The sequence below is a fragment of the Equus przewalskii genome, chromosome 32 (assembly GCF_037783145.1).
Source record: "Equus przewalskii isolate Varuska chromosome 32, EquPr2, whole genome shotgun sequence".
Taxonomy (NCBI): domain Eukaryota; kingdom Metazoa; phylum Chordata; class Mammalia; order Perissodactyla; family Equidae; genus Equus; species Equus przewalskii.
Genome location: NC_091862.1, coordinates 11,264,573 through 11,287,900, shown reverse-complemented (window position 1 = coordinate 11,287,900; position 23,328 = coordinate 11,264,573). Strand labels below are relative to the sequence as shown.

Genomic DNA, 23,328 nt, shown 5'->3' with positions numbered 1-23,328 from the left:
AAAAGTAAATTATCAGTTCTATTACTTTGACATTCAGAAATTCATAAGGGCACAGGTGCTGTTGCAGCTTGCATACATTGTCATTTACCTGCTGACTTACTTTGTAGGCTTGAGGCATCAGCCAGCTCCTGTCAGATTTCCTTCTTCAGTCTCTTCAACTCCTGGGCCAGGCACATTTTTACCTCCATGTCAGAGAATGACAGCTTCTTCTGCAGGACACCCCATCATCAAAGTGGGAGACTTAGAGTTAGTGCGAGACTGATATGGGTTCCAGTCCATTCTTATTGGTTCCCCATCTTCTCTTCCTGTTTATCTATCCTACTGACTTCAGGTTACAGTGCCAGAAACAAGAGAACCATCTTCCTCTAGGCCATTGAACCATCTTGGGAATTTCATAAGGTCAAATCCCCATAATAAATCTGTGTGTGTGTGTACATATATCTCCTAGCAGTTCTGTTTCTCTGATTGAAACTTAATGCAGGATAGAAGCAATATTTGAAGATATCATGGCTGATACTTTTCCAAAACTGATGAACTACATCAAAACATAGATTCAAGAAGCATGATAGAGTCAATTGCTGAGCATGATAATTATAAAGATGTATTCATTATAGGAAAAACTGCTGGAAACCAAAAGCAAATAGTAAATCTTAAAAAGTAGCAGACCACCACCAGATGCTGGGAAGGGTGTGAAGCAAGAGGAACCCTCATTCATTTCCAGTGGGAACACAAAATTTATGCCAGTTTTTCAGTTTCTTACAAAACTAAACATACTCCTACCATACAATCTAGCAATCATGCTCCTTGGTATTTACCTACATGAAGTGAAGCCTTATGTCTATACAAAAACCTGCACATAGATGTTTATGGCAGCTTTATTCATAATTGGCAAAACTTGGAAGTAACCAAGATGTCCTTCAGTAGGTGAACAGATAAACAAACCGTGGTAATCCAGAAAATGGAATCACTCACTACTAAAAGGAAATGAATTATCAAGCCGTGAAAAGACGTGGAGGAAACCTAAATGCATATTACTAAGTGACTAAGTGATATTAGAAGCCAATCTGAAAAGGCTACACACTATATGATTGATTCCAGTCAATCACATGACATCAGAAAATGTATACAACATTCTGCAAAATGTAAAACTATGGAGAAAGTTAAAAAGAAAAAAAAATAGGGGTTGCCAGGGGCTGAGGAAAGGGAGAGATGAATAGGAGGAGTACAGAGGATTTGTAGGGCAGTGACACAATTCTGTATGGTATTACAATGGCAGATACACATTATTATACATTTGTCAAAACCCACACAACCCATAGAATGAACACCAAGAGTGGACCCTAATGTAAACTATAATGATGTGTCAATGTAGGTTCACTGATTGTAAAAAATGTACCACTCAGGTACAGGATGCTGACGGTAGGGGAGGTTATGGAGGAAGAGTGTGGACAGCAGGTATATGGGAATTCTGTGCTTTCTGCTCAGTTTTGCTGTGAACCTAAAACTGTTCTAAAAATAAAAGCTTTTTAAAAAAAAATAAATAAAGCAGAATGAAAGGCTTATTACCATTAAAGGAGCAACAGTAAGACTGATGACAGACTTTTCAATAGAAACAATAGAATCCAGCAGACAGTAAAATAGTATTTTCAAAAGACTGAAAACACATAACCACCAACCTCTAGAATTAGATGTTGTTATACCCAGCAAAACTGTCCTTCAAAAAATGAAAACAAGTTGCTTGGGGATGTAGACGGTTGGAAAGAGCACTGTTCTCACACTAAAATGAAAAAAGCTGGACAATGTGGAAGTTCATCACTTTCTAGAAACCACTGGAGAACTCAGATTGCAGTGCAACCAAATGACCCAAAATCTAAGGAGATATAGACACCTTCCATGAAAGATTGCTGGTGTGCCTGGGGTAGATACAAGTGGATACTCATAGAAGAGTTCAGCTAGGGTAGTTGGTGACTTGCTAGAAACTGAGTGGGCACTGGCCAGTGTGTAAAGCCCCTGGGAGTCAAAGAAATTGAGGGAATCAGCACCCTCTTCAGACTTTTTGTCCATGCACCCCACCAGGAGCTCACAGATGTCAGAAAGAGCCCTACAAAAGTGTGCCTCGAGGTGTAGACCTGGAAGAGAGGAAGAGCGGGTGCAATGGGAGAGGTACAAACTCCACCCACACTTTCCTGTATCCCTTCTAGGAAACAAAAGCTGTAATCTGTAGTGGGAAGGGCAACATACACTGTTGCCTTTAGGACACTAATTAAAACACATTGCAGGTCAAAGAAGGAAACTAGGGAGAAAAACACCCTACCCAGTGGGGATGGAGGGGGCAAGAATATGTGCTGGGCTTGGAGCTATAGATGGTTCCAATACAGGAACAGCTCTCTCTATTTTTTGGGGGGGGGGGGGGTACTTAACATTCATTTGATTAACTCATTCCAATTATTTTTCCAGTTTTATTGACATATGATTGACAAATAAAAATTATACACCTTAAGGATATATATGTGACATTTTGATCTACCCATACATTACAAAATGACAATTTGATATATCTATACATTATGAAATGGCAATTTCATATACATACACATTACCAAATGATTACCACACTCAATCTAATTAACAGAGTAGCAGAGACACTGAAAAAGCAACACTTCTGAGACACAGGGACACAGCACCTGACTAAGACTAGGTTTAACCAGAAGAACAGAGAACCCCCAGCCTATTATCCCACAATCACAAGGCTAACCAGCAGTAAATAACGAGCAACGGTGTAAAACTCCCTAGGGAGGGAGAGAAGAGGGGCAGGGGCATAGAAAGAGACCTTCTCAGAGGTGCAGCACAAAAGGAAGACCTGAAAGTGAGGAGGGAACATACATTGAAGAAAAGCCCTCTGGCAAATCTGCGCCCACCCTAAACACTAGATGTCACTAAAGAAATTTGAAGCCTAGGTGTGCTGAAGGTAACACAGCAATGACAAACCTCAACCCAAGCCCCATTCCTATTTAGCTTAATTCAGATCCCCCCATAAAAGAAATAGTAGAAGAAAAGGTGTGCTCATTCCAGGCGAAAATTATTGACTCCACTCTCTACTGCCTATGCAAGATATATGGCTTTCATCAAAAAATGACGAGGCATGTGAAAAGGCAAGAAAAAAATCACGCACTCAAAAAGGCAAAGCAATGATCAGAACCAGACTCAGCTATGACACAGATGCTGGAACTATCTATCAGGAATTTTTAAATAACTATGATTAACATGTTAAAGTTCTAGTGGAGACAGTGGACAACAGGCGAGATCAGATGGGAAAGTTCACCAGAGAGATTGAAACCTTAAGAAAGTATCAGAAGCAAATGCTAGAAATTTAAAAAAAAAGAAACATAACAGAAAAGAAGATCTTCAATGGACTCATCAGTAGATTTTGACCCAGCTCAGGAATGAATCAGTGATGCCAGGCCAATAGAAATTACCTAAACTGAAACACAAAGAGAAAAATTATTTCAGACACACAGACACACACACACACACACACACACATACCCTTCATATATCCTATTTAAACTGCTGAAAACAAAAGACAATGAAAAAATATTAAAGTCAGCCAGGCAAATAAAACACGATACACACAGAGGAGAAAATAAGAATTAATCAGGCTTCTCATCAGAATTCAGGCAAGCTAGAAGATAAGGGAATGACATCTTTCAAGTGGTGAAAGAAAAAAAAAGCTGTCAGCCAGAATTCTCCACACAACAAAATCAAAAGTGAAAGAAAAATAAAGACTTTCTCAGATGAATAAATACTGAGGGAATAATGGCCAGCAGATATGGTCTGTAAGAAATATTAAAAGAAGTTATCAGGCAAATGGAATATGATATCAGATAAAAACATGGATCTGCACACAGAAATGAAGACGACTAGAAATGGAATAAATGAAGGTATGAGGAAGTGTTTGCTTTTAATTGCTTTAAAAAATAACTGACTATCTAAAGGATAGTATCCATGTATATTGTTTTATATCACATATAAAACAGAAAATATATGACAAGATTAGCATGAAGAGTTGAGGGATGAATTGAGGATATACTCATTCTTACACTACGTATTAACGGATGCTGTATCTTGTCAAAAGCCTTCTCTGCATCTATTGATAAGATCGTGTGATTTTTATTCTTCATTCTGTTAATGTTGTGTATCACATTGATTAATTTGTGGATGTTGAACCAACCCTGCATCCCTGGAGTAAATCCCACTTGATCATGGTGTATGATCTTTTTAATGTATTGTTGTATTCAATTTGCTAGTATTTTGTTGAGGATTTTTGCATTGATGTTCATCAGTGATATTGGCCTGTAATTTTTTTTCTTTGTGTTGTCTTTGTCTGGTTTTGGTATCAGGGTAATGTTGACTTCATAGAATGAGTTTAGGAAGCCTCCCCTCCTCTTCAATTTTTTTGAAAAGTTAGAGAAGGATAGGTATTAAGTCTTCTTTGAATGGTAGAATTGACCAGGGAAGCCATCTGGTCCTGGACTTATTTTTTGGGAGGTTTTTGATTACTGTTTCAATCTCCTTACTTGTGATTGGTCTATTCAAGTTCTCTATTTCTTCTTGATTAGGTTTTGGTAGGTTGTATGATTCTAAGAATTTACCCATTTCTTCTAGATTATCCAATTTGTTTGCATATAGCTTTTCATAGTATCCTCTTGTAATCTTTTTTATTTCTCAGGTGTCTGTTGTAATTTCTCCTCTTTCATTTCTGATTTGCTTATTTATTTATTTATTTTAAAAGATTGGCACCTCAGTTAACATCTGTTGCAATCTTTTGGGTTTTTTTCTTTTTCCTCCTTCTTCTTCTCTTCAAAGCCCCCAGTCCCGCCCAGTACATAGTTGTATATGCTAGTTGTAGGTCCTTCTAGTTGTGCTATGTGGGGGGCCACCTCAGCATGACCTGATGAGTGGTGCTAGGTCCATGCCCAGGATGCAAACCAGTGAAACCTTGGGCAGCCAAAGTGGAGTACACAAACTTCACCACTCAGCCATAGGGCCAGCCCCCTGACTTTATTTATTTGAGCCTTCTCTCTTTTTATCTTGGTGAGTCTAGCTAAAGTTTTGTCAATTTTGTTTATCTTTTCAAAGAACCAGCTCTTAGTTTTGTTGATTTTTTTCTATTTCTTTTTCTTTTTAGTCTCCATTTCATGTATTTCTGCTCTGATTTTTATTATTTCCTTCCTTCTACTGATTTGGGGCTTTGTTTATCCTTTTTCCAGTTCCTTAAGGTACACTTTAGATTTTATTTGAGATTTTTCTTGTTTGTTGTGGTAAGCCTGTATTGCTATAAACTTTCCTCTTAGAACTGCTTTGCTGTATCCCATAGATTTTGGCATGTCATATTTTCATTTTCATTTCTGTCCAGGTATTTTTTTATTTCTCCTTTGATTTCTTCATTGTCCCAATCATTGTTAAGTAGCATTTTCTTTAATCTCCACATATTTGTGGCTTTGACTTTCTTCCTGTAGTTGATTTCTAGTTTCATACCATTGTGGTCAGAAAAGATGCTTGGTATTCTTTCAATCTTTTTAAATTCATTGAGACTAGTTTTGTGGCCTAATACGTGATCTATCCTGCAGAATATTCCATGTGCACTTGAAAAGAATGTGCAGTCTGTGTTTTTTGCTAATAAATCCATCTGATCTAATGTGTCATTTAAGGTCAATGTTTCCTTATTGATCTTCTGTTTGGGTGATCTATCCATTGGTGTAAGTAGAGTGTCGACATTCCTTACTATTATTGTGTTGCTGTCTATTTCTCCTTTTATATTTGTTAATAATTGCTTTATATATTTAGGTGCTCCTATGTTGGGTGCATAGATATTTACAAGCGTATATACTCTTGTTGGATTGTTCCTTTTATCATTATGTAACGCCCTTCTTCGTCTCTTGTTACAGTTTTTGTTTTAAAATCTATTTTGTCTGATATAAGTATTGCTACCCTTGCTTTCTTTTCATTGCCATTTGCATGGAGTATCTTTTTCTATCCCTTCACTTTCAGCCTGTGAGTGTCTTTAGATCTGAAGTGTGTCTCTTGTATGCAGCATATATATGGGTCTTGTTTTTTTATCCAATCAGCCACCCTATGCTTCTTGATTGGAGCATTTAGTCCATTGACATTTAAAGTAGCTATTGATAAGTATGTACTTATTGCCATTTTGTTACTTTTTTTCTGAGTGTTTTAGTAGTTCTTCTGTGTTCCTTTCTTGTTCTCTTACTTTCTTCCCTCGTGGTTTGATAGCTTTCTTTAGTATTATGTTTGGCTTCCTTTCTCCTAATTTTTTGTATATTTATCATAGGTTTCTGGTTTATGATTACCATGAGGTTCATATGTAATAACCTACATATACAGCAATCTATAGTAAGTTGATGGTCCTTTTAGTTCAACTTCTTGCTAAAAGTTCTACTCTTTTCCTCCCTCCCTCCCACATCTTACGTTTTTGATATCATATCTGATCTCTTTTTTTATGCATGTGTATCCATTACCCTCTTATCATGGAAATAGACAATTTTAGTACTTTTGTCTTTTGACCTTCATATTATCTTCATAGGTGGTTGATCTTCTACCTTTACTGTATATTTGCCTTTACCAGTGATCTTATTGCTTTTTTTTTTTTTTTTTTGATAATTTTCTTACTCAAGTGGAAAAGAGAATACCACAAATAGGAGTAAGTCCCTTTAGCATTTCTTGTAAGTCTGGTTTCTTGGTGATAAACTCCTTTGGTTTTTGCTTGTCTGGAAACTCTTTTTCTCTCCTTCCATTCTGAGTAATAACCTTGCCAGGTAGACTATTCTTGGCTATAGGTGTTTTCCTTTCAGTGCATTAAATATATTGTGCCACTCCCTTCTAGCTTATAAGGTTTCTGCTGAGAAGTCAACTGATAGCCTTATGGGGTTTCCTTTGTGTGTAACTTGTTGCCTTTTTCTTGTGGCTTTTAGGATAATCTCTTTATCTTTAATTGTTGATATTTTGATTATGTCTTGGTGTGGGCCTCTTTGGGTTTATCTTGTTTGGTGCTCTCTGTGCTTCCTATACCTGGATGTCTGTTTCCTTCCTTATGGAGGAAAGTTTTCAACTATTATCTCTTCAGATGGATTCTCTATCCTTTTGTCTCTCTCATCTCTTTCTGGGACACCTATAATACAGGTGTTAGTGCACTTGATGTTGTCCCATAGGTCCCTTAGACTGTCCTCATTCTTTTTAATTCTTTTTTCTTTTATCTGTTCAGCTTGGGTGATTCCCTCTAGTCTTTCATCCAGCTCACTGATCCATTCTTCTGTATCATCTATTCTGCTATTGAGCCCTCTGGTGAATTTTTTTTTTTTTAAGATTTTTTTATTTTTTCCTTTTTCTCCCCAAAGCCCCCTGATACATAGTTGTGTATTCTTCGTTGTGGGTTCCTCTAGTTGTGGCATGTGGGACGCTGCCTCAGCGTGGTCTGACGAGCAGTGCCATGTCCACGCCCAGGATTCGAACCGACGAAACACTGGGCCGCCTGCAGCGGAGCGCGCGAACTTAACCACTCGGCCACGGGGCCAGCCCCAGCCCTCTGGTGAATTTTTCATTTCCAATACTCTATTCTTCATTTCTGATTGGTTCTTTTTTATATTTTCTAATTCTTTGTTGAAGTTCTCACTGAGTTCATTCATTCTTCTCCCAAGATCAGTGAGCATCCTTATGATTTTTAGTTTGAAGTCTTTGTCAGGAAGATTGCTTATTTCTGTATCATTTAGTTCTTTTTCTGGGGTTTTGTCCTGCTCCTTTACTTGGAACATATTCCTTTGTCTCCTCATTTTGCCTCTTTCTCTGTGCTTATATCTATATATTAGGTAGGTCAGCTACTTCTCACGATCTTAGAGAGGTGGCCTTATGTAAGAGACACCTTATGAGGCCCAGCAATGTGCTTCCCTCTTTTCACCAGTTCCAAATGTTCCAGCAGTGTCCCCTGTGTGGGCTATGTGTGTTCTTCTGTTGTGGCAGGGTTGCTCTTGCTGCAGGTGCCCAGGGAGTCTAGGCTGTCCCCCTGGCAAGATGGTTGTAAAGTTCAGCTGCGTGTGGCTACTATGGACCTTTCAGTCACTTTATTGGGCATGGGGAGCCCCAGCACAGTTGGCTACAAAGCCTAATAGCACATTCCTGTTGCAGTTTTTCTGTTAAGTGAGTAGGCCCCCAGCATGGCTGGTTGCTATGCTCAGGGGCTTACAATTGCTGTAGGCCTCCAGCCTGACAGGCTGTTGTCAGCCCTCTTAGGATTGCAGCTGAGCAGGAATGGGAGCACCCAGTTGTTTCAGGTTGTGGAAGGTGGGGCCGATCTGCTATGTGGTTGTTTGAGAAGCACAAGTCTGCTGCTAACAAGCCCCACTGCCTACAGGGCTACACACTCTGTCAACACAGTCTTGCCCTGTGCACATGCCCTGACCCACTGAAGCTGACCCAGTCACCCCACTGCACACATTCCACCCATGTCCCACATACTCCACCCCCTCCTCATGCATGCCCTGCCCCACAGAGGTGGACCCACTGGACTGGCTGCAGAGGTTCCAGGCAGCCCACCTATGAAGGCCCACAAGTTACCCAAGGGCTTGTTGTTGGGAGGAGCCAGTCCCTAGGGTGAGCTGCCCGTCCTGGCTGAGCTGGATTAAATCAGTGCTCTAGTGGGTGGGGCAGGCCCCTATGCTAAAAGGCCAGGGGAAGAACTCCAGTGACATCTGCCAGTGTCTGTGTCAGCACACCTGTACTAGGTCACAATAATGGCTGCCACCAATGTCTCAGTCCCTAGAGAGGTCTCACCTCTCACTGAGATGCACCCAGAGCCTATCAGGTGAGTCTCTTTTCACCAAAGGACTGTTCATCTTTCTTCCTGGTGATTTTAAGTTGCTTTCCAAAATGGGTGAATTTGTGCACGGGCTCTTTAAGAGCAGACATTTTTTCCTTTATGTGCCATAGTTTTTCTGGAGATATTCGCCGTTGTTGTTAGTATCCAGTAAAGCCAGATATTCTGACATTCATCTTGGTTGTGCTGAGTCCAAAAGCTGCTTATTGTGGTAATGCCCCCCTGCTCAGATCCCCCATTCCTCCAAGGAAGGCTTCATACCTTAGGATTGCTCCCGGCTGTCTGTGAAGTGCCACGGCTCACAGAGGTGGCTTTTTTTCTCTCCAGAAAGCAATTTCTGCCTCTTCCACCTCAGTCAGCACTGTCCTTTGTTTCAGGGGTTCTTTTTATCCAGTTTTCAGTTCTCACTCAGGGGTAATTGTTCCAAGAGTAGTTGTAACTTGGTTGCGTCTATGGGAGGAGGTGAGTTCAGAGTCTGCCTACACCTCCTTCTTAGCACCATCCCCAAGATGATAGATTTTAATCCAACCATATTGGTGATGGCATTAAATGGGAGCAGTCTAACCACACCAGTTAAAAGACAAAAATTAACAAATTAGATTAAAAATCAAGATCTAACTATATGCTGTCTACAAGAATCCTCCTTTAAATATAAAGACAAAGATAGGTAAAAAGAAAAAGTATGAAAAAGGATGTACCATGCAAACACTAACCAGGAGAGAGTTGAGGTAGCCCTATCAATATCAGACAAAGTAGACTTCAGAACAAGAATGTTATTAGAGATAAAGAGGAATATTGTATAATCATAAAGAGGTCAATTCTTCAAGAAGACAAAACAACCCTAAACGTGTGTGCACCTAACAACAGAGCTTCAAATCACATAAAGCAAAAACTGATAGAACTGAAAGAAGACTCAGACAGATCCACAATGATAGCTGGAGACCTCAATACTCCTCTCTCAGTAATCACCAAAAAAAGCAAACAGAAAGTCAATAAGAATATAGAAGACCTAAACAACACTATCAACCAAATTGACCTGATTGACATTTATAGAAACTCTGCCCAGAAGCAGAATACACATTGTTTTCAAGTGCACATGCAACATTCATCAAGAGAGACCATGTTTAGGACACGAAACAAACCTAAGCAAGCTTAAAAGGATAAAAATCATATAACGTATGCTCTCAGACCATAATGGAATTAAACTAGAAATCAATAACAGAACCATATCTGGAAATCCCTAAATATTGGAAAATAAATAGTATACTTCTAAATTACCTATGAGCCAAAGAGAACATCTTAAGGAAAAGTAGAAAATATTTTGCACAGAATGAAAATGAAAACACAGTATATGAAAATTTGTTAGATGCAACTAAAGCAGTGTGCAGAGAGAAATTTATAGCATCACATGCTTATATTAGGAAAGAAGAAAGGTCTGAAACCAGTAATCTAAGTTTAAACCTTATAAAACCAGAAAACATGAACAAATTAAACCCAACACAAGCAGAAGGAAGGAAATAATTAAGAGCAGAAATCAGTGAAATTGAAAACAGAAAGATGAAGGCATAATGAAGACATTTTCAGTAAAACAGAATCTGACAAAATTCATCATCACCAGATCCACCCTAAAAGATATTACTAAAGTAAGTTTTTCATGTAAAAGCAAAGTGATCCCAAATAAAAGCACAGAGAAACAGTGTACTAGTTTCCTATTGCCGCAGTAACAAATTACCACAAATGCAGTGGCTTAAAACAAATAAAGATATTACTGTATAGTTCTGGAGATTAGAGGTGCACAATGGGTCCCAGGGGGTTAATATCAAGGTGTCAGCAGAGCTGCCTTCCTTCAGGAGGCTCTACAGGAGAACCCATTTACCTGCCTTCTCCAGCTTCTACGTCACACGTATTCTGTGGTTCACGGCTCCCTTCCTCTATCATCAAAGCCAGCAATGTCCGGATGAGTCTTTATGACACTGCCATTCCTTTGGTGCTCCCTCCTTTGCCTTCCTCTTCCACATTTAAGGACCCTTGTGGTTACATTGGGTTCATCCAGATAATCCAGGACAAGCTCCCTATTTTAAAGTCAACTGATTAGCGAACTTAATTCCATCCGGAACCTTAAATCCCCTTTGTCATATAACCTGACATATTCACAGTTTCCAGAGATGAGGATGCAGACATCTTCAGGAGTAGAGAGCATTATTCTGGCTACCACATACAAAAGAAAATGAAGAACAAGAAAAAGTGTGATTATATGGGAAAATCTAAAAGAATATTAACTGTTAAAACAATAATTAGTATGATATTTTGTGAAGTTTTAAATATTTGTAGAGTTAAAGTACATGAAAAGAATGGAATAAAAGGTGGAAGTGGAGGTAAATGCAGTTACTCTTTGTAAGGTGTGTGCACTGTCCAGGAAGAGATGAACAGATGACTCTGCTGGATTTTAATAAGGCGGTGCTGTTGTAATCTCTAGGCCCGTGGGTAACCAGTAAAAGAATGTATACCCTAACTGACAGACAGCGGATGTGGGATCATTTTGAAATATTTAAGTAATCCAAAAATGGGCAAGGAAGGAGATGAAAAAACATGGAACAAATGAGACAAATACAAAACAAACTGTAAGATGATAGGTATAGATTCGAAGAATGCCGTTTGAGAAAGCTATGGTCCAGAAAGTTTATATGAATTACCTACAGTCACAGGGCATATTACTGGCAGAGAGCAGAGAGCAGTCCTCAGTCCTCATGTCTCTCAACCAAACCCCATGGTGCTCAGGCCCAGCCACCTCTAGGGTGTGCCTTCTGCACCCCACAATCACCTGGGCCTTCCCTGACCACTCCAGTGATGTGAACCCCTTTGCCTCTAAGGCAGCCCATATCTCCCTGGGACTGTTTCAGCTTGCTAGAAAGTTCTTTGTTCCTGTAACTGCACATTGTGGTCATGTACAGCAATATCAAATAAGATTTACTTACATTTTAAATGACCATAAGCAGATGTCTGTACCTGAGTCCTATTGTTGTGGCAGCTGAGCGTGGCTGCTCCTGGAACAGCAGTAGCATGCCCAAAACGCATTTCACAGCACAGCGAATTACACACCTGAAGCCAAGTAACCGTTCCTAGACACAGACAGAATCCATTTTGCACTCAGAAACATCCCACGCACAGCCGTGAATACCTGCATTAGTGCCAATTAATCTAAGCAGATACCAACTCAGAGAGGCCCTGAATTTGCTCTCAGGGATAAAAGTGGAGGTGGGGGAAGTGAGGAAAGAGAAAGAGAAAATACAGTTTTGCCTGCTAAACAGAAATAGCTATAGGAGATTCCATGACTTACTGCCTTTATTGAGAATGCATGACCCCTCCCCACCCCACTCTATTCAATTGAACATCTTACTTTCACCATTTAAAGCACAACAACAGCTAGAAAAGAGAGGGGACAGGGAACGGTTTAAAGACAAGGTCACTGGCATTGCAGGAACGAGCACCGTGAACAGGATTTACCAACACGCAGGCATCCGCGGGGCTGAGTTGATTTCGGCCAAAGCAAAAATCAGGTAGCCTCTAAAGATCCCAGCACTCTACTTTCCCCTCCCAAATACATCCAGGGAGGGAAATGTATAGGGGGAAGCACACAGGCGGGGACGCAATTAAGGTATGTCGTAGCGAATAAATCTCTGGTGCCTCTTAATTTTTTGGATCACAATATGCTTGATTTGTATGGTTTCCAATGGCTTTCACACTCTCCCTTTAATAGGTTCTTCCCACCACCTTTATATCCCTCATTGTTCTTCAACTTCGTTCCACATCTAGTGGAGGTTCACATGAAATTCATGACCGTTGGTGCTCCTCCACCACAGAAAAGGACAAGTAATGGAGTAAGCACCCACAACTTAGCTTTTCCCTCCTTAACTCCATCCTTAATACCATCCTGGCCACTAGAGATATTTGTGTTCAACACCAGTGCATCCTGAGACCTACTGTGGGCCAGACATGCTGGGAGCTGAGCCAACAAAGATGAATAAGACTTGGCCCCGATCCTCAGGCAGCTCTCGTCGAAGAGGAGAGGCAGACATGCAAACAGACTTTGTGGTGGCCATGAAGGTATGACTATCTGGGGCCACTTCCTTCAGACACTGTATGAGAAGACATGAGCGCCAGCAAGACCACCGCTAATGGCTCCAAAAGTAACTCACACCGAGCCCACTATTCCTGTGAAAACCAGCTCATCCATCCTTCCTGTGCTTCCATCGGAAATCATTTCAAACAGCACCTGGGATTCTCACACACTGCTGGTAGAATACAGAATGGTATGGCCAATTTGGAAAACTGTTTTGCAATCTCTTTAGAAGTTAAATGTACGCTTACCAGATGACACAGTAATACTACTCCTAGATTTTTACCCAATGGAGATGAAAACTTATGGCCACACAAACACCTATACTTAAACGTTTATAGCAGCTGTATTCATTGTAGCCAAAATGCCCATCAATTGTTGATCAGATAAATTGTGGTACATTCATAAAGAGAATAAAAAGAAAGGGACTGCTGATACACACAACAGCATGGATGAAAGAAGACACACACACAATTTCAAGAAAAAATTATTAAGGTGTATAAACCATTTCAGATTTGAAATTTTGGGGAGTTCAAAAACTATATGAATAATTTAGAGTTTGTTCCTAAATGTCAAAACCAAGAACTTTCTTCTCTGAGAACCAGAACAGCCCCAGAATAATAACCAATAATACAGGTAAATGCACGTGGATCACGGGCCAGCCCAGGTTTACTTGATGATTGATGTCAATGGTGTTTTCCTGAAAACAGTAATACTGATGGGGTAATTTTAAGGAGGCCAGACCAGTGCCAACCAAATTACGCTAATGAAATTAATTCATGCTACAATACTAATATGATACTGACCCTGAGTATCTTAGGAACAGCCTAAATTAGGGTTGACTTCCAAGCCTTTGCCTCCATAAATAATATCAATGACAGCAGAGTATCAAGGCTTTAGGAGACCTGGACCAACGACTTTCGCTTCCCTTTTTCTCCAAACAATACAATTCAGCCCACACTGCTGAAAGATGGAGTTTTATTTACTTTTCTTAAATGTCTGAATAGTCCCAGACACTTCAGCTGGCATGACTTACGCAGTCTTGGGAGAAAGATACAGAGGGATTTTCCATGGTCTTGCCCTGGCAAGTATCCAGGTCGGGGTGGGGTGGAAGGTTCTAGTCTCTTTTATTGCCTCCTATGGGGAGGAGACAGGAGTTTAGGAGGAGGTGATTCCTTGTTCTTCAACTGAATCACAAAACAGCAAGCAAGTCCATTTTCTAAATGAAGAGGAACTTTTAAGAAGGAAATGTACAACTGTTTCTGTTCTCCCGTGTTGCAAGACATATTGTAAGCATCTTTGGAAAAGGGATTGATAGATCTTGGTGTAACTTGAATAAGAATGGTGACTATTTCCCTTCTTCCAAAAAAAGACCCCAAAAAGAATCATTACACAGTAACAGCAGAGGATCTCAAGATTTTTTTCAATGATCTCCAATAACATCAAATATTTGTATATTTTTAGGGTACTCAGGTAACAAGAAAGGATTAACCTCTTATAATAGGTATTTTAGGCACACTTACAGCCTATGGGGCTTGGGGGTTATTTGAGAATAAGCCATTTTAAATCCCACTGTATAAATTGAAAAATAAACATGTCAGGTTTTTCGCCATAACCTCACCTCCAGTGACTGCCCAGCTATGAATTGGTTAGTTCTCAACCCTTAAAAAGTCACCAATTTCTCTGGTTATAGTTACCTCCACGATAGAATGAAATTTAGACCAGATCAACGTTTTTCAAATGTTCATATGGATCAGAATCTCCTGGGAGATTTAGAAAATGCAGTTTTGCGGGCTTCCACCTTAATAACCTGATGTTTTAGTTCAGGGATGGACCCCAGGAACCGAATTTTATGCAGTTTCTTTAGGTGATTCCATGCAGGTGGTCCATGGGTCTGACTCCCTCACGTAGTTGGTGGTTGTTTATTCCAGCTCTAACACTTTGTGGTAATGCCTTTTACAAGCGAGGCATAGTTGGAATTGGTGTTACTGAAGCCAATATTGCTATCAACACTTGAGTCAGAACAAAACATCTTTAAAGGAATAAAATTTTTAGGGAAAGGACTTTGGGTCTACAGCCAAAAAGTAGATTAACTTTTCAGCACTTTACATTTCAACAACTAGACAACTTAAAAACACATTATTTTAAGTGTCATCATAGTCAATCTTTACAAGTGAAAGATTTACTTTTAAGTAGAAAATCTTCATTTAACCATAGGGATGAAAAATAACATCCTTTGCACAGTTATTTTCCTGAGAAATGAGTGTTTTTTCATATTAGGTATTTAACATAGAATAAAGTCCAGGATCAACGTTTAAAGTATGTGAGGAGACAGTGTGGCTTAAGAGCACCAGAATTCTTACTGATGGTCTCCAAAGCCCAGCTACCACTCCCCGCAAAATTGACCTTCCTGCAGCCTGGATGAAACCTGAAATTCCACAAGGGCGATTTTATTCCTTTGTTTTAATCCATGCCCATGACTCCAGCTGGTTTGTAAATGTACATGAGAGAGGTAACACACTAAACCTGGGGTGATAATAAGGAGCTCCCGAGTTGCCACTGCAGACATTGGTCATTGATCCTGGCGCTCTTCCCTCTGAGGCAAGATGAGGCTGCAAAAGCGTCTTTAGCTCAGAGCTCAGGGCAGCTACTTCCATTTGAGTGGCCCTCAATCTTAGCTGTCACAATACAGTCATGTGCCGCTTAACAACGGGGATATATTCTGAGGAATGTGTCTTTAGGCAATTTCATCATTGTGCCTGAGCTATATGGTACTAATCTTACGGACCATCGTCATATATGCGGTCGGTCGCTAACCGAAATATTGTTATACGGTACATGACTATTCATTCAATAAACATTTATTGCACTTTACTATGTGCCAGGCAGGATGCTCAGGTGATTAGAAGAGGATAGAGAAGAGGCCAAAGAAGAATAGAAAAGCATACTAAAGACATCAAAGACAAACTCTATCCTACTTCATAATTTGGCCGAGAGCTGATCATGGTAAAGATACAGATTGTGCCCATTGATAGGAAAACAGATATATAAATTGTACATATCCACAGAGTAGAATAATATCCTGCAGTAAAAATTAACTACAGCTACATGCTGCAACATGGATGAATCTTGGAATGTGAGTGATTAAAAGGAAAAAAAAGAAAAGTTCAAAAAGGCTAATCGCAGAAGACTGTGAGGAAGGTGGGGGAGGATGGATGAAAAGCTCATAAGCAGATATAAGACATCAATGTTCTCTTTGTTGGGTTGAGTGGTGGATTTTTAGGTATCCATCTTATTCTAACAAATAATAATATCCATGCATGGATTAATAATGATACTGTGGCATGAAACAAGGATTATGATTAATCCAACTCTGTGCCCTGAGGTCCATTCAGTAAGAGAAAGGACACATTGTGGCAACTTTATCAAGAAAGCCAGACTAAGGTTCATGAAAGCTACTGTCTACAGGCTCCTTGGACCAAGGTCAAGAATCCGTCTCACCACAGGAATCCTGTAAGGACAGAAAGCAATGTAGACAAGAGGCATTATAGAAAGGGCAGTATATGACGTTCAACTGACTGGTTTGAAAAACAATTCTAGGAGCCAAAAAGTCTTCAGCCATTTTGACAAATCCATTCATGTTACTCATATTTTCTTTACTTTTGAAAGGAGTTTGGAATACTCCTTTCGAAACTTCGGTTCTGAAATTGCTGGAGTAAATAAAAGAAATGTTACATAACTCTTTGCTAAAAGAACAAGAGAACTCTATTAACAGGTTGACAGTATTCATAGGTTAATTAGGAAATCTGTTGGTGCTGTGAAGTAACTTGGCATATTTTAATTTAGATTGACACTCTTCAAGATATAGGTATGCGTGATGTTCATTCAGTAATGTGAGATGTCAGAGACTGTGAGAGAGTGATGTCTGGAGAACACTTACTGTCAACCAGTACATAAAACGCGCTCTGGATCACCATGCATGTTTTCTAATCAAACCTATGTCTTCGAAGGTTTTCGGGATGTGAAACTGATGCACACTTGAGAAGAGATGAAAGAAAGGAGCTACAAGAATAGAGCTATTAAGCTGATTTGAAACTGGTTAAAAAACAAATCATCTCAACCAGTTTGTCCTGTGGCTAATGTTTTAAATTTGGTCATCACAGCCCTCTTAAATATTTATTATATTGTCTACTGGACTGAATTTTGAAGAATCAGATAAAAGAACCGATTCTTGGCAGGAGCACTGAAAACTTTCTATACAGTCACCCAAAAACCAAGAGATGACTTTCAGAAACAGTTGTGTCTTTCTTTTTTTTTTTTTTTTTTTGAGGAAGATTAGCCCTGAGCTAACTACTGCCAGTCCTCCTCTTTTTTGCTGAGGAAGCCTGGCCTTGAGCTAACATCCGTGCCCATCTTCCTCTACTTTATACGTGGGACGCCTACCACAGCATGGTGTGCCAGGCTGTGCCATGTCCACACCCGGGATCCGAAGCGGCAAACCCCGGGCCACTGAGAAGCAGAACATGCGAACTTAACTGCTGCGCCACCGGGCCGGCCCCCCAGTTGTGTCTATTCTGAGTTTTCACCTCATCACCTCACTTAGTCCTCACAACAAGCCTACGAGATGAAAACTCTTCTTACCCACGAATTCAGATGAGTGTTAGAGAGATTAAGTAAAAAAGTCAGAGCCGGGGAGCCTCACAGCTAGGAGGGAGCTGGTCTACCTCAACTCGAAGCCAGGGTCCTCCATTATCAAGCCAACAGGCGCCAGCTGAAAAGCAGACCCCAGAGATGGACTCCTGATTGGATGGCACTGCTGCCACAGGGGAGAGGAGCCCTGGATGGACGGTCAGTGTGCAGACTTCTACCAAATTCATTGTTGTACTGTGGCCCCTGCCTTCAGCTGAGCCAGGTGTCCCCATGTCAAAGATCTTGGCTTTGCCCCTTCAGATCATAGAACTCTCACCTCCTGCTCAGGAGTGACAGGTGGACTCACTTCCCTGTTGGAAAAGGAAAGGGACCATGGTGGGAGGGTTCTGTTTCAGAGAAAGACTTGCGACCAATCCTGGTCTTGCTCCCACCTTCACCTCCAGGAAGCTGCTGGTAACTCCAATTGCTGAAGCTTCTTCCTGTCTGTGCATCAGCTCAGCCTGCATCTGGGTTTCTTCCTTGCCCAGCTTAGGTTTCAGCTTTCTCGCGTCTGCAGAATCAGTGACCACTACCCATCTGACTTAGAGCCTCCAAAATGTGGTTGCTTGTCATGAGCATCCTCCTCTGCTCTCTTTGTCCCTGTGGGTGTGGGTCTTTTCTATGCCTTTGTTATCATTTAATGCAATTTTCAGAGGGAGTGGCTATAAACGCATTTGTTCCATCCAACATGCTTAACTGGCTCTTCTGAGACAAAAAAGTGTTCATAGACAAGAAAAATGTGTGCCTAAGCCCTTATGTGATCTCAGGGTTTTACACAGAGTCTACTTGCAACACGCAAAACATCAGGGCCCACAAGCTCTAATTGTAAACAGATGAGCTGTGTCTTTACTGAAGACATTTGTTTCAAATATGACCACCTACAATTATACAGTCTCTTTTCAAGCTTCAAGAAAGAAAAGTGAGAAAAGCCAACGCCAGCCACCCTCAATTGTTCGTGTCTCCAGTAACAAGGCCATCATTTGCAGCGTGAGTTAGACCATTTGTCACAAAGCTTAGCCACTGTTATTTTAGGGCGAGACTATGAAATGGTGCAGCCTACTAAATTGTACCATTGCCAGAGTTCTGGACACATTGTAACTTCTAAATTTTGAAACTGTAAAATAGAGGCAGACTATTTCACTTGTAAAGGGAATGGGTGTAATTTCTTGCCATAGTCCTTTAACACCGTAACTAAGTTAACAAATCCAGTTGAATGGCTTGTGTTTCTGTGGTCGGGGTTGAGGGGGAGAGAGCTGAGCTGAGCTGACACGAACTGAACGAGCAGTTGCCTTGTTTGACCCTGTTCCCTGGCATGAGCACTAAGATGATGGGCAAGAAGAGACAAGAGGAGATGATAGACAGTTCCCTCACACCCACTATAGCAAAAGCAATTCTACAAGACGCCACCTCTGTTGCTCACCCCTGTGATGGGAGACCCTCAGAGACCCTGGTCCTAAGAGCCAATCCTTTCTTCATTTGGAACTGTAAAGCCTACACCATTTCATTTCCCAAAGAAAATTTATATAAATTACAATAAAGAATAGGAATAAAATGTGAAGATGTTACACAAAGTTTTACCATCTTACTTTCTTGCGATAGATCTGCATCCTTGTTACTTTGTGATATTTCAGAGAAGAGAGAAAGCCCACTTCTCAGAGCCCCATAGGAGAAAGGAAAAGTCACAAATGGATTTCATCCCCGGTGATCATCTCAGATATAAAAAAGAAGTGAGTAAAGATATTCAATGTAATATGTCATTAGATAAATGCAAATTAAAACAATCATGAGATACCACCACACACCTATTAGAATGGCCAAAATGCAAACCAATGACAACGCCAAATGCTGGTGAGCATGTGGAACAACGAGAACTCTCACTCGCTGCTGGTGGGAATGCAAAATGGTACAGCCACTTTGAAAGAGAGTTTGGCAGTTTCTTACAAAACTAGACATATTCTTACCATATTATACAGCAATCATGCTCTTTGCTATTTACCTAAATGAAGTGAAAGCTTATGTCCACACAAAAAGCTGCACATAGACGTTTAGGGCAGCTTTATCACAATTGCCAAAACTTGGAAGCAACCAAGATGTCCTTCAGTAGGTGAATGGATAAATAAACTGTGGGACAGCAGATAATGGAATATCATTCACCACTAAAAATAAATTATCAAGCCATGACAAGACATGGAGGAAACTAAAATGCTTAGTACTAAGTGAAAGAAGCCAATCTGAAAAGGCTACATACTGCGTGATTCAACTATACGACATTCTGGAAAAGAGAAAACTATGGAGACAGCAAAAAGAAAAAAAGAAAATCAGTAGTTGCCAGGGATTGGGGTGAGGTGGGGATGAATAAGAGGCACACAGAAGGTTTTCAGGGCAGTGACACAATTCTGTATGATACTGTAATGGAGGATACATGTTGTTACACATTTGTCACAACCCACACAACCCATAGCTTGAACAACACCGAGAGTGAACTCTAATGTAAACTATGGACTCTGGGTGATAATGATGTGTCAATGTTCATTCTTCTATTGTAACAAATGTACCACTCTGGCTGGAGATGTTGACAGAGGGGGTGCTATGCATATGTGGGGCAAGGGGTACGTGGGAACTCTGCACTTTCTGCTCAATTTTGCTGTGAACCTAAAATTACTCTAAAAAATAGTCTATTTTTTTAAGTGAATTCATCTCTCCTCAATGAGCAAGTTCCATCCACATGACTTGACAAGCTTGGTCTCCTCTTCCCCTATCTGAGGGAGGGAGATCATCGCTGTTCAGACTTTGTAAAAGAAAGGAAAGAGAGAAAGGATGAAAGGAAGGAAAGGAGTGAGGGAGGAGAAACCTCATCAACAGAGGGCTGGGAAACCAGGATGAGTGGTAACTAATTATTACTATTAGTTTTCTACTGCTACCTAACAAATTAAACTTAGTGGCTTCCTGCAACATACATTTATTATATCACAGTTTCTATATTCAGGAGTATGCCAAGGCTTAGCTGGTTCCTCTGCTCAAGGTCTCACAAGGTTGCAGTCAAGGTGTCTACCAGGCTGCATATCATCAGAGGCTCGACTGGGGAAAGATTGACTTCCTAGCACCCTCAAGACCCTGGCAGAATTAGTTTCCTTGCAGCTGTAAAGCTCGTAGCCACTTGCTTTCTCAAAATCCAAAGGAGAGAAATTCTCTGATCTCAGGGAAGGTCCTGGTCCCTCTTTTAAGGGTTTTCACCTGATTACATCAGGCCCAGCCAGAATAATCTTTTTTATTAACTCAAAGTCAACTGATTTGGGACCTTAATTGCAAAAACTGTTCATCTTTGCCATATAACATAACCACAGGAGTGACACCCATCACCTTTGCCATATTTTATTGGCCAGAAGCAAATCATAGTTTTCACAAACACTCAAGGAGAGGGGCTTATGCTAAGATGTGACTCACTGGGAGTCACCTTATGGAATGTCCACCACAATTACTCCATTTTCTTAGGTAGAAAATAAAAGGGATCTGTTATGAAGGATTTTTGACTAACGTCAGTCTCTTGGGTTTCTGAATCATTTCCTCACTAAACTATAAAAAGAACAGATTAATTGATTTAGGGCCTGGCTGGGAGAGGGGGAGTGTCTCCTAATCTTTGGCTGAGAATTGCCTTCAAATACATCCATTTGCAAAAGAGATGCAAAATGTCATAACAGTGTGGCTGCTTTTTGACTATCAGTCACACAGCCCAGTGAAAAATGACTGGACAACATGCCCTGAGACGAACAGGAGTCAGTCATATTTTGAAAATGAGTCATGTACTTTTCACCTTTCCGAGCAAATATCCCATAGCCTGCTCCTGTTGAGCCATCGCTCTGCCTGGAGGATGGTTGGGATTTGTTACCAAAAGAAAGCCAAGAGAAACATATTGGCTTTTGACATGCACAAATGGGGTTTTTCAGCCAGAAAATAACCTTAAAGAATAGGCTACTGCTTAGGGGAGGATTGTCTGTCTTCCTTCGCTTCCCCGGGCAGGCACCAGGGCAGTTTGGAGTTGTAGTAGAGAGGCCCTCAGCTGATAGAATGTGCTGTCCTTGGAGCCAGGCAGCAGAAGGAGGTGGTCCACAGAAGGCTGGATGGAGGATGCAGCTGAGAGCATCCTGAGTCAGGGAGTCCAGCCAGCCAGGTGAAGCTGCCCCCGCCACAAACTTCACTGTGAATACCAAGGGCAAGCTGCTGCCAGCTGGGGCACGGCCATTGCCCTCGTGCCAGAGGAACCAATGACATTGGTCCCAAAGACCTTGACTTTCCCAGCTCTCTGAGAGAGGCTAAGCCAGGTGCCCACCCGCACCCCTGGACATTATCTTATAAAGAGAAACAGGAAAAGGAGAGGTTGAGAAACTGACCACATGGAAAGAATGTTCCCCTTTCTACAAAACAATAAGCCCACAAATAATGCTACACATTTTCTATCGGTATAACTCTAGATATGCAAGGTCACAGAAATAGATCTGGATATACAGACACCAGACTCAGGGGGAAAGGGGCTCGGCCTGAGAACAAGACGGAAGTGCAACTTTACCAAACTAGATTTCAGAAGTATGTATGTAATCAAAACTCAATTTACAAAAAGAATCATTTGGAACTTTTACAAAAAAAAAAAAAAATACACATTCTCTGGCCTTACCCTAGACCTTCTGATTCAGCTCTGCCAGGTGGTAGATAAAGATTCTGCTTTTTTTTCTTGGTGAGGAAGATTGGCCCTGAGCTAACATCCATTGCCAATTTTCCTCTTTTTGCCTTAGGAAGATTGTCCCTGAGTTAACGTCTGTGCCAATCATCCTTTATTTTATGTGGGATGCCACCACAATGTGCCGTGACAGTGCTAGGTCTGCACCCAGGATCCAAACCTGCGATCCCCAGGCCACTGAAGTGGAGTGCATGAACCTAACCACTATGTCACCTGGCCGGCCCCAGGATCCTGCATTTTTAATAGGCATCTTAGGTGGCTTTGATGAGGAGTGACCAACACCCATTTGCAGACCTGCGTTTCAGAACTGCTGCTCAAGATTTGGTTTGTTCCAACACCGACTAATTAAACTTTGTCAACTATAGGCATGAGGTTTGAGTCATATTTGAGTGATCTCAAGATCTGCCAAAGCAGGAAAACACCTGCCTCCAACCCCAACAGTGACAACATTCTCTCCTAGAATACAAAAGCCACAAGACAGGGGTTTCATCTCTTTTAACTCACTCTGCGCTAGGACAGGACCTGTCACCTAAAGGCCCTCAATAAATATATGATGAATGAATGAATGAATGAGTGAAGGACGAGCCTACAAGCCTGTTCATGTCCCTAACAACAAACACAATAGCCAAACAACAGGAGAGCCACACATCAGGAAATCTGTCATGTCATCGAAAGTTTAAGGGGTTTAGTTTACGCCCTTTTTTCTCTGCTCAAATACAAATAAAACTGCTTCTCCTTCAAGGAGCTGGGCCACCGGAGCAGCCTCCCTTCTCTCCAGGCCTAAGCTGGCGCTCTGCCACATGCACCACAAAGAAACATAAACCAGACTCCGAAAATCCCTGCAAAGCCACACTTTTACTCATGACTCTAAGACAGTCTCCAAAGGGAGCCCTCACAGCACATCTA

The 23,328-nt window shown here is 40.9% G+C and overlaps 1 long non-coding RNA gene across 2 annotated transcripts in view; it reads right to left on the bottom strand.

The window, feature by feature from the left end:
* LOC139080792 (uncharacterized) overlaps nt 1-23,328 on the bottom strand; it is a 100,136-nt gene that overhangs the window by 3,102 nt on the left and 73,706 nt on the right. For both annotated transcript variants that reach the window (XR_011535571.1, XR_011535575.1), the window contains one exon: nt 101-209. This is a non-coding gene — a long non-coding RNA (uncharacterized lncRNA). The remainder of the gene's footprint in view (nt 1-100; nt 210-23,328) is intronic.